At 40.7% G+C, this 12,458-nt stretch overlaps 1 long non-coding RNA gene across 1 annotated transcript; it reads left to right on the forward strand.

The window, feature by feature from the left end:
* Positions 1-1,282: 1,282 nt before the first annotated feature.
* On the forward strand, positions 1,283-12,304 carry LOC134168378 (uncharacterized). The gene is made up of 2 exons (XR_009966527.1): positions 1,283-2,658; positions 11,691-12,304. It is a non-coding gene; the product is annotated as an uncharacterized LOC134168378 (long non-coding RNA).
* Positions 12,305-12,458: the final 154 nt, after the last annotated feature.

Here is a 12,458-nt window from a genome sequence, read left to right on the forward strand (position 1 = left end):
CAGGAGGTGATTGATGAGCAATGAGACAAACACGTAACAGGGACAGGCTGGACAGCTGGGATGACTTCAGCCACAGTCCAGATCTGATCCTATCATTTAAAGGGCAGAATTGGGTTGAAAGGAAGAAGGATGTTAAGGAAGAAAGGATGAATAAGGGAGAGACAGAATTTCAAAGGCAAGGAGACAGGCTATGATACAGTAGTCACCATAGTGATGATGGTGGGGTGGGGGACAGAAGACAAGGCAAAACCAAAGTCAGTCAATAGTACAAACATTCAATGTTCAAAAAGGCAGCCTGCCAGCTTTGTGCATAGTTCGGGATCCTGGAGATCAGGCAGGCACCACCTGGCATATGCATGCTTTTCGGCTGTTATTGATTGTATTTTGCTAAAGGTACATTTAAAGTTATTATTTGGATCATCATGTAACAGTAACAACAATATTTTAGCTAAAGGATATTCTCTTTCTATAGAAGTGACTCTTTGCTAAGCTTGAGTAGCTCTGTGGTAAGATTTATATGGCAAAAGCCCCATGTGGCCTCCTTACCATCTTTTACTAATGTCTTTGAATTGATAGTGCATTTATTTAAGGGAGAATTTCTTTACTGATGTGGTAATCAGACCACAGCTACAAACCACCCACATACGGAGCTGCAGATCTGCAGTAGACCTCTTGGTCCCTCAGTGTACGGAGAGGGTAAGGTAACATCAGAAGGGGATCCACAAACGCTGAAATGCCAGTTATTGAAAATAGTCCAAAGGGGGCACTGAAAAGAGGATACATCCTTGGATATACGCTTCCATGTTAGAAGAGGCTGCAACAATTTAAAACACAAACATCCTTTCAGCTGTTTGAGTTCATCACATGTCTGCCTGAGGTTACCATTGTCACAGCAGAACGGTTCACCTGAGCGCTCCTCATCTGCTCCAGTGCAATGTCTGACCAGGTAGTTCTTGCACTGAAGCAGCTTGAGTTATGTCGCAAACAACTCTACCAGCCCTGCTAAGGGGAAGCAACAGTTTTCTGCTCAGGAGTTGTAGCTGAAGGACAACGAGCTAATTCCTTACACTGTCACAGTTATATTTGCCAGAGGCCATCTGACCAGGGCTTTAAATCCATCCCTCCCCATGGCATAGAAATCTTACTGCTCTCCACCAGGCAGTGCCTTTCTCCTTTCAACATTCAAACTGGAGCTAGATGTCTGAAACTTTGCCTTATTGTGTTAGTCCGTTTGTTGTTGTTGTTTCTGTGTCAGCTGCTGGAGATGACACAAGGGGCAGGGGTTAGAGAACTTGACAACGAGATCTATTCACCTCCTGTCTATCAGCAGAGCATCCAGGCATAGTTGGAACCATGCTGGAAGAGAAGCCCGTGTAGACCTTTTGAAGCTTTTCTCTGCTGCATGAAACAATTAGAGATTCTTGAGGGAGGAGAAAGGGGGAGAGTAACTCTGTTTCAGATTTAACAGCATCTATCTCAGCATCCCAGGCCATCCCTAGTAATATAGATTGTCATACCTACTCCTATTCTGTCTTTGTCCTCTCAGCACTTTATTCCAGACATCAAGGTTTCTCTGAACTGTGGGAAAGGAGACATACAAGCTTAGAGACAAAAATCAGACTTATTCAAGTTATTACTGGAACACACCAAGGGCATAAAAATTTGACACTGGTAAATTAAGTGTGCTATTATTATCACTTTGGAGGCTTCAGGATATGCTGTATTTACTCTGATCCTTTTACTTGCAAGTATGTCTCCTTAATGCTTTATGGTAAATTCACCTATGGGCTTGTTTTTTCTCTCTTCAAAAATTAGGCCAGGTTTAGATTTGCAAAGCTATCAGAGAGACTGGGATGAGGATGAGATCCCTGAGTGGTGGAATGTGAAGTTAAAACAACAGGAAAAGTGATTAGCATGAGGGGAAGCAGAGATGTAGAAAAGACTGAGATGCAGAAAGGTCCATTACAGGGGAACGCCCATCAAGATGTGCAATACCTCCCATAAGTGCATGGAAAAACTTTCAGACTGCTGAGCCTCCTGATAGTGCTGTCAATATATAGCAGTGAAGCTGTGATGGCAGGAGAGCTGCTCTCCCCCACAGACTACATGGCATTGTAGTACCATCAGAAGATACTCCAGTAGGTCAAGCGATAGAAGTCTGTGGAGTAGATCTTAAGAGTCTCCTTCTGAGTATAAGAATGTGAATGATTCCAAATGATACATTGAAAAAAAAAAAAAAAAGTCATATTTCTCCTTTCCCTCACCCAAACTAGAAACCTACATGTACAAGTAACAATGAGGTTGAAGTTCAGGTGATTCAGAAATTCAGATGACTCAGAAAAATGTCAGAATAAAAACTACATTATGATACAGTTCTTAATGGGATGCTATTCTTTCCAAAGGACTTGAATTTATTTGGAACACAAGGCCGACAGAGGATTCCTTAGTCATTTTGTTTTATCTGTGGTATTTAATATGTGGTCCCTTACTTATTTTACTGTGTGTTATTCAGGCTTGTTTTAAAAGCCATCTGTTTCCTCCGAAGTAAGGATGCCATATATTTGTTTTTCTCTGGTATGTCCTTCATTTCTGCCCTCTGAATCTCATCTGGATGATCCTTTAAGGCAGTAAACAGGATTTTAAACGAGAGTTTGAAATGTAGGTGCTCTTGGTTTTGGAGGATTTGAGAGTTCCCATGTAAGACCTCTACTCTTTCTTTTTGTCAGTGTGATAGGGAAGCTTGAGCCCTAAAGTTTTCTCTAGTGCTCATCACTGCTGTTATTAAGGGCTTCACAAATACTTAATTCATCCTCATATTGGCCTGGCAAGGGTTTCATTTTGCTCTGTTACTTTAGGGAAAAGTTAGGTGGGGTTTTAGAAATAAATTTCATTATCCATCTCTTTGATTATAAGGTGCATCTGTCCAAGCAAAGACCTTGCCCACAGCATGCTAGTAGTATAATGGATAACACTCTGTGATTATAGATCAGAAGACTGTAAGTATGACTCGTGGATAGTTTTTCTTTTGCAGGCCATATGCTCTTCCTTTCTTATTCAAGGTGTTTGAAGCACAGAATGGGAAACTCTTTGCAATCTTGGATTCCTTACCAGCTGATTGCAGAAACACCCCATTTTCACCTAATTTCTATAGGACTTGGTTTGTGCAGCTCTAAGTACCTCTTTAAAGGTTAAAGTGAAACAGAGATCTAGAAGGCAGGAGTCTCTCTTGCTGCACTCGTCACATCTAAACCCCAACAGAGTGATCCTTTACCTAGAGAGGTAGCGGATCCTTGTGAAAAAAAAACATGATTATATCATTAAAGGCTTCAGAGTTAATATTCAGAAGCAGGGCAGAAGAGGTATCAGTTAAACTGAAGCTGTGCACACAGGCTTAATTTTAGTACTTCCCCAATTCCCCTGTCACATTGTTCTTGCTAGATTTTTATATACACGCTGGAACAAGAAATGGAATGAAAATAAACTTAACAGAACTGATATCAGTTCATTGCAAAATACATTAGTTATGACCAATAAAGTCAGATTATTTCACTGGTTTGACTCTCAGTTTACCCTAGTATAACCCAGAATAGACTGTGGATGAGTGGGTATGGGAAAAGTTACACTTTAAAGAAGTAAGTCTCACCTACTTCAAGTTTTATTAGCTTCTGTTTCTGCACTGCCTTTCAATTTTTATTTTTGTCATATCCTGGGACTTGGCTGCATGAAAGCTTTAGTCTTCATTGTGTTATAGAGCTTTTGTAATGAGAAGATGGTGTTTTTTAAAAAGACAAGAATAGACAATGCATGTAATTGTTTATAGTGAACTTACTCTTGCCTCATTTTAGCCTTTGGCTTGACAAAGAGTTTTATCCATTCTATATGGTATTGCCAAATAAAAGAATTTAAAAATCATCAGTCAGATCTCAAAAAAACCAAATCCCATTATGACATGGACTTCTAATTATGTTTAGGAGTGGATATATATTCAACCTATTTTGCTTTGCTTTCTGATTCCTAAGCCTTTGCAGAGTGCTCAGGTTGTATTTTTAAGCTTTCTATCTACAACCATGGGAGAAAGAAAATTACTGCCTTTTTGTCTAATGAAAGAAAAAAGACACAGAAATTTCTTACATAATCACATCATCCCAAAAGCTGGTGCTTTAAGGAAAAAAGCCTCAATTATCACAAAACTTAAGATAAAACTGTGAGAATTTGCAGTTTGTATTGCCTCAAATGTCTGAGGTTTATATATGCCCTTTTTACAAGTAAAGAGCTTCCTGAAGTGTATGAAAGATGCAAAGCTGTACTTTGGCTGTAATGCCATTAGAAATAGCTTTTTCTGCAGGGAAAGACAGAGATTGTCACCTTCTCTCCACAAGAACTGAAATGGGGGGCCCAGCTAAAGAGAAGAAAAAATGTTCTGATCTCAGCTGAGTCGACAGTCTGTTACCACAGTATGGATTGGGAGTAACTCCAGGAAAGTTAGAGCAAATACCACAGCTTTCCACTTTGGATCTAAAATCTGAATGTTTCCTGACACATCAAGGGAACTGGAGGAGGAAGGGATACTGGGTTTTGGTTTTATGGTTGTATATTACCTCAAACAGCCCAGGAGAGGTCTGGGGCCTTGTTCTGCTCTGAATTACATTACATTGGTTTAATTCTGCAGTGTTTGCACAAAGACAAATCAGCGTACTGCAGATAAGACTGAGGCCAAAGAAGAATTCAACTTCTTGCAACTTTTACTTCAGTAGAAAGATGATTTTACATTTTGTGCATTTTAACTCACATGTCTTCAACAGGGAGCATTTAATTCAGGACATGGAAGCACATTTCTCAATGGGTAAAGCAGACAATGAAGACTGAACTTAGGAAAGTGGTACAGGATCACATATGGGCTCTTATGTCTCTAGGATATAATCTAGGAAGAAGAAAAAAGTGAAGAACCTGGGAACTGCTGTCACATGACCTAGTGAATAGTGAAGTCCCATTGTACCACCTCCCGAAGGATCCTGAGAATTCAGCTATTCCATTTGAGGTTGTACATGGCAGCCCCTTGTCCTCAAACTCAGCAATAACATTTGTCTGCTATTATTAAAGTGAGAGGGTTGCACTCAGAATATATCGGAGCTGTTTTGGCTACATCTGTTAAACTGGTTCTGTTCTACCATTATCTGTTTTTGTGAACAAATACATGCCCATCTCTTTCTGCTGTGCAAGGAGTCCTTGTTTTCCATAGTGGCAGCAGATCACTAGGTGTGTTCTATAAGCTGATCAGATGATCTCTCCATATATCTTCTATATATCTTTATGGAGCAGCAGCCTAATATCTGCCTGATTTTCAAGGGAGGGTGTTTTTTTTTTGTTTTTTTTTTTTTTCGTGAGGGCAGCTACAGTAAAGTTGTTCACTTTTTCTACAGGGAGATGCCTATGGGTGATACACCATCCATGGCTGCAGCAGATGACCACCGACAGCAGTAGCTCACACATTTCTTGCAGAAAATCTTCAAGCCAGCTTTGTTAAGCATCTGCTTTCCAATCATTGGAAGGCTCCAAAGGAATTTTTCTAATACTTCTAGCTCAGACCTTTGCAGGATGTGAGTTAATATTTCACCTTTTCCACAACAGGTCTTTCAGCATCTGGAAGACGCTTCTTCAGTGGACATGGCTTTTCTGTATGTTGGTGCCAACAGAACTTGTCAACTGTCCCCCCAGTATCAAACCAGCAGCCTCTACAGTGAAATAGTTGAAGACTACATCCAGTAGTTGAAGGTCCAGTGTCCAACAGGTCTGTTTGGCTTCCTCTTGCTGTTCAGGCCTTGATGTGGGTCTGTACCAGAAGTCTGAATAGTCCCACATGATTAAGAAACTCAAGGTAGTTACCCTACTGGGGTAGCTCTCTTCCAAATGCCGTACATGGAAGAGTCACAGCTCACCACAGCTACCTGGCAACTGACTGGCACTGGCCTTCCTCAGACTCAAAGGTCTCCTTCCTCATCCCTGCACTAGCGGTTCTGCCATCCTACATCTCTCAGGTTCATTAGAAGTCTTACCATGGGTAGCCAACTCACCTTTCTTCTCAGCTTTTTTTCCCCAGTCTATGTGCTCTTGAGTCTTTACTCCTTTATTCTAATCATTGGAGCTGAGTTCTTTCTACCTCTAATTACTCTCTAGCTTATATATAACCCTGTCATACTGTAATAACAAAGACAGTAAAGATTATGCATATGCTGATTAGGGTGTAATGTGGCTTGCAGAGCATTCATCGTAACTGGTGAGGAAGAAGGAAAGAAGTTTGATTCATAGGGGCTAGGCTAAAGTTGTCCTGAGATCATTTAGATTTTACTTTTTTTACTTGAAAAATGAACATATTAGATACAGAGAATACTGAAACTCAGCAAGGAAAATATTTGAATATAATTATGCTTCCCTGAAGATATATTTAAGCTAGATACCTATTCTTGGGTCTCACCTATGCAGTACATGGGGCTTGCTAAGACAGTGAATTGTCTGGATCCCAAGACAGCCATTCTTGTCCTCACACCATCTGGAGCACTTTTTGTCACTTTCTTCATATGCACAGGGCAGAAACCTTCCCAAACCCTGTGATAAAAAAAAAAATAGAGGCAAAAGTGATATTATTCCAAGTACCAGTCAGCGAGTATGCTGATCTTCTTTCCTCTCCTAACTCTGAAGACTCAGGTGGATAAGTAGAATCCAGCTAAGAAATATCTTCAGACAAACAGCTGGGTAATTATTTTTTCTCTAGAGTTACCACATTTTATGCAGACTATCATGCGGCAGAAGGAATGATACCTGTAAATCTGAATTACCATTTTACTATACAAGGTGAGAAAATTGCTAAGAATAGAGAAAAAACTGTTGAGTAACAAGAGGCAGATCAACAAGGTACTACAAGCTTTATGACAAAGTCAGAGAGATAGAAAGACATTATACCGTCGTGTCAGTGTGCATATGTCTTGAATCCAACAGTTGTGGTCCATTAGAAGGCTGGATATATGTTAAGACAGGGAACAGTTAATGCCATGAAAGAAGGCCCAACACTGCATCTGTAAGAACTAGATCTGGAATGGAACATCCTTACAAGCACAACAGTATCTCTGTCATACACGCAGGGCATGATCCATGCAATTTAACAAAGGGAATGAGGGTTAGCTGTATCAGCTATAGCTCCCAAGGGAACAGTGTTGACAAGAGAAGTGTTGTTCTCCTCTAGGCTTCCAGAACAACTATTCTTTAGATAATGATTGCTCTTGACTGGATTTTCTCCAGGAGTCTGCTGGCATTACTGCATAGCAAACACAGAGGTTCCATCTCGCGGTAATCTCTTTAGTACTCAAGCCTGGTAAGTTTGCCTGGATCAGGCTGCATGTGAAGTCAGGACAGAATATTTCAGGGTTTGGAAATGCACCTTTTGCAGAGAGTTTACTTTTAACAAAAGAACACCCAGGGGCTCAAACAACCTTCAAGAATACTCTGGAATCTCCTTTTAGAACTTACTAGAGCAGTGCCATTAAAAAGGGGGGAGGGGGATGGGGGAGAGGGAGAGGGAGGCAGGAAAAGGGGGAAAGGCTGGCACAAATGGAAAAAAATCTATTCTGATGTAAGACACACTGCTAAGCTGGAAACCAGGAAAGTGATGAGACTCAATGACCACCTCCCAGACATCCTCAAATGCTTCAGTTGTTTCTAAGCCCTCTTCTCACAGGTTGGTTTGTGTTCCCATGACTACATGCAGAAAAGGTGAAAGTAAAAACAGTTACGTCACTCTGAAGAAACAGCTTTTATCGATTACTGCAATCAGCCATTACAGTTTCTAGAATAACGAACAATTCTCAGCATTGCAAATACACTCATCTGGTCTTCCTGCCAATATTAAGTAAGGCTTTTTCCTCTTATAAGATTAGATTCTGAGATTCTTTATGGAGAAAAGATCCTAGGGATCTTTTAAGAAATAGATGTATCATTCAGAAAATGAAGGCATCTGAAAAAATCAATACAGCTATTATATTCATGTCAGCTTTTTACTTTGCCAGTTACTCAACAGAATCCTTGCAGTTGTTAGTTACAAACTAGTATAACAACTGACATCTTATGTCTAGGGAAAACTTTTGGACCAAATCCTTGCTCCTGATAAAGCTGCTTTGTGCTGTTCAAAAGGCACAAAGCAGCCTTTAAGATGCTTTTACCAGTTATATTCAGATTCAGCTGTCACAGGGAAATCTCCATATGGTGGAGAGCTGGTCTTGCTGATTCTGTACTATTACCATCACAGCTCTGATTTTGCATCCATACTGAAAGACAGACGTACAGCTGAAGCACATCTGTGCTCTAGTAATTCCCTGCTGTGGGACTGTATCTTGTCTCTTTTTCCAGGTACAGCTTAGAGCTCACATGAACTACCCTACAGGCCTCTTTGGAAATCCACTGACAAGCACTCAAAATTTTCGTTTGACTCCAAAGTCAATTTAGCATGGACACAATGGCAGTCTTGATGGTAGAGGAGCCTGGGAACCTCAATATATTTTTAATAGTCTCAACAGGAGAGTAAGAAGGCCTTCAAATAATTGAGATGCAGCTGTGATATGCCATACTAGTATTCTTTGTCAATTGTGAAGCAGATTTATAAGCTGACTTGGGAATGACAATTAGCTTGAAAGAAAGGAAAAATGTCACAGCATACTCATGAAGGCATATATAACTAACTTCTGTAAGACTTGGGAAATGTTTCACCTCAAATGCTTGTCATTTTAGAAAGCCATCACTTTCTAGGAATTTAAATTAGAAAATCATCACTTGGGCAGGGGAAGTATTTTTTTTTTTCCTTAAGCAAGTGGGCTATCACATTAGACATTATTGCTTAGTAGCAGTTGAAATAAACTCCAGGAAATCTTTATCTCATGTATAGGATGCAGTAAATAAATGCGTATTCCCACGATACAGGTCCTCTTGGGCTGTGCTTCAGCAATAAAAAGGAATGTAAATTTAATGTTTTTATTATTCGGTTAATAAGCATCTTCAATCCAAAACATAAGATGAGGAAGCTGCGAGTCAGGAAACTGCCTCAGTGCCAGAAATGCAGAAACTGAGTCCTGCTAAGTCTTGCTGAGATCTGCAATAGGTATCAATTAGGAGCAAAACATAACCACCTTCCACAGAAACTGTGGAGAGGGCATGCACAATGGACACAAATCACAATGCTTACAGTTAGCATTATGTACAAAAGCAGTGCTAAACTGCACCTGAAACAGCATGGTTAGTAAGGATGTACTGTATCATTACTTGTTACAAACGTTTAGCTGAATGATTGTTAATTGCAGTAAGTTAATTCACACAAGAAACAATGGTTTGCTGCCCTCTCTTCCCTCCATCCCCCTCAGATTTACTTCCAGCATTAAAAATAACCTGTTGATGCTACTTTTGGGAAGGTAAGTCTGGAAATGATCCTTCTCTACAACCACTCAATGGCCATTTTGTTTAGGAAGTCTCACAGAATATATTTTTTGCAGCCCCCACTCATTGAGGGTCACTAAACACCTTTTAGTATCAGGTAATAAACTTAAGAGATGCAGTAAAGGACCAAATCTCTTAAGCAGGATTATCACAGAAGACTATAACCAGTACCCCAGCAACAAGATATTTAGCACAGAATCTCTCAGAAGATTCTAAGTGGCAGAGAGAAAAAAAACCCAAACAGACAAAACAGTCCTTTGCCAGGCTCACCTGAGGGAAAACGTTTTGTTGTGACCCAAATCTGGAATCAGTTCAATGGTAATGCCTGTAAGCAAGATATACAACAAACCACCTGATGATTTAGTACCACCAGTGTCCTCTCTACATGGTATCACTGGCTAATTTCCAGCGCTTCAGAGGTAGTTGAAAAAACTCACAACCCAAATGCAGGTGGGGTAGAGGACCAGAAGAAGCCCTGAAGTTTGAGAATGGTCAAAGTATAATGTTAGGAGCTCAGCCCCCCTTTAAATTCCTCTTAGACATACAAAAGTATCATGCCCTGATTTAAAATCATTTAGACACTTATGCTTAAAGTACTGTTTGCTCCTGGAATGGCTAGAAAGCTTTTCACTCTGTGTACTCATTACCAATTTATATCTATACATCCTTGTGCTAGTATAATTCTCTAATTTAAATAGTTCTCCTTCCTTGATATTTACTGTTTGAATGTATTCACAGTGAATCATCATACTGTTTTGGCTTTATTTGGCTAGTTAAGGAAGCCAAGATTGCTTGCAGCTCCCATTCAAGAATACAGCTACTCTGCAGCCCAGCAACTCCAGTATTCATCTTCTGCATCTCTGGTGACCTAAGTCAACCTTCTGTGATGGTAATTCACCAGAGCTGGACATAATTTTCCAAACAAGGGTCCTTAGCTGTGCTGTGTAAAGCTCTACAATACTTCCCTCTTTCTACTAAAAATACTCCACTTCATGCATCATAGACTCACATAAGCCTTTTCCACAGCTATCCTCACTGGCAGATCACAGTCATTTTCTCATGGAGGAATTCACCCACATAGTCAGGTCAGGCAAAGCAGGCCCAAGGCTACCAGCACCACCGCCTTTCTCCTCTCACTACAGAGTGTTTTAGGCGCAGGATACTACTTCTAACCTTGAACAAATCCTTGCTTTGGCAATTGTTATTTCCTTTGCCAGCTTCTTTCTCTGAGTAAACAACATCTTTGGGTTCCTTTGTCCTGTCAGTCTCAGGAATTTCCTCCATTTCTTGAAGTCTGCTGCTCTATGATCCCAAGTCTTAAACAAAGATCTGAATTTGTCCCTCTTGCAGTTTAACATAAGCTGGATTAGTCCTTGATCACTCAGTTCAAGATTGGTTTCAGTACTATGGCCTTCTACAAGGTCCTTGCTGCTTATTAATAGAGGCCTAAAATTGCATCATGGACTGTTTGCTTGAGAAATTGAGTTTCTATGACACTTGAGAATGTTTAAGCCCCACCATTTCCCAGTGGTGTCTTCCAGGCTGTATCTGGGAAATTATAGTTTCCATAATCACATGATATTTGGTCTCCATATATATTTATGGAGATATATATATATCTTCCCCATAGTTTTTGGAGATAACTATCCCTGTTCAAGTCTGTAACAGATTACCACTCTTCCCTTAGTGGATTTTATTTATTTAAAAAATTATTTTCTTTCATGTAATTTTCCAGTGTAATGCCCTATTATTTTATTTCTTCAAACCATTTTACTAAAGTACAGAGTTGCCCCATGGTCCTTACCATTATTTCTGTTATTCTATTGTTCTGAACACAGTATATTCTAAACAGTATTGCTATGCAAACGTGTACAGCATGCAGCAACAGCACTGGGACAGTGTTCTGGGTCCAGTGAAAACATTGCTTAAAATGTTAGATTCCAAACCAGTTAAGGACAAGATAATCAGTGACACAGCTCACTATAAATAATAGTATTAGAAAATCTTTCAGATCTTGTAGTCATGATACGGGATACTGCATTAGATCAATGCATCCCCTTTGGTTACAGTCATTTGTGAATGTCAAAAAACTTCTGACATATTTTAGACAGTATAGGAATTTGTTTTCTCTTTTTGGGAAAGAATACATTAATACAGCTGCCAGAGCTACGGGCACTGGAATCCTGTTATCTTTTATTTTATTTTATTTTTTTTAGGGAAAAGCAAGAGGACACATATACAACAGCAAAAAGAGTGGCAAAGAAGGAAATTGCAGGTTTGTCTCTGCTAGAAACTTATTTGCTGCCATGCTGATGGAGAGATCCAGGCTTGGTGCACAGTCCTATCAGCCGGTCCAGAGCTAAGCAATCTCGCACAAGTGATGGGAACGTTTGAGACATCGGTCTTAGATTGTCTTTCTGATAGCAGGTTCACAGCATCATTTCAAAAAGCGCAGCTGTCTTGACAGCTGAGCCAGCCTTTTACTGGGGACAGCAGCAAAAGGCAGGAGAGGGTGGGGGGAGAGAGAAAGCGGGAAGGTGGAAAGAGGAAAAAGCCAGCACACGAGCAGGGAATTAGCAGTGCGGGCCAGGCTTCACGTTTCGGGGCCCGGTGAGGACACAGCCAGAGCTGGAGGTGTTTGGTCGTGCAGGGCAGGTTGTAGTGGGCGGTACAGAGATCCGGGGGATGAAGACCGAAGAGGGTCAGGATGGATGTCGGGATGCGGGGAGATGCTGTAAGCGGCAACTATGACGCAAAGCTTGTCCGTTCAGGATCACGCATCCAACTGTTCCTCCCTAGTGATCCCTCAATAAACAACGTCCAAAAAGGATGGTGACCTCATCTCACTGAAATTAGCCAAACACCACTCATTTCTCCGTGTTCAGCTCTGCACATTCCTCACGACTTCAGCTTTCCCGGCTCCCTGGCCTCCCCGGCACCATCGCTACACCCGGAGCTCCAAGAGCCCTTGTGCGGCAGTTCCT

Source organism: Pezoporus occidentalis, unplaced genomic scaffold (assembly GCF_034315485.1).
Source record: "Pezoporus occidentalis ecotype Australia unplaced genomic scaffold, CSIRO_AGI_Poc_V1 ctg31, whole genome shotgun sequence".
Taxonomy (NCBI): domain Eukaryota; kingdom Metazoa; phylum Chordata; class Aves; order Psittaciformes; family Psittacidae; genus Pezoporus; species Pezoporus occidentalis.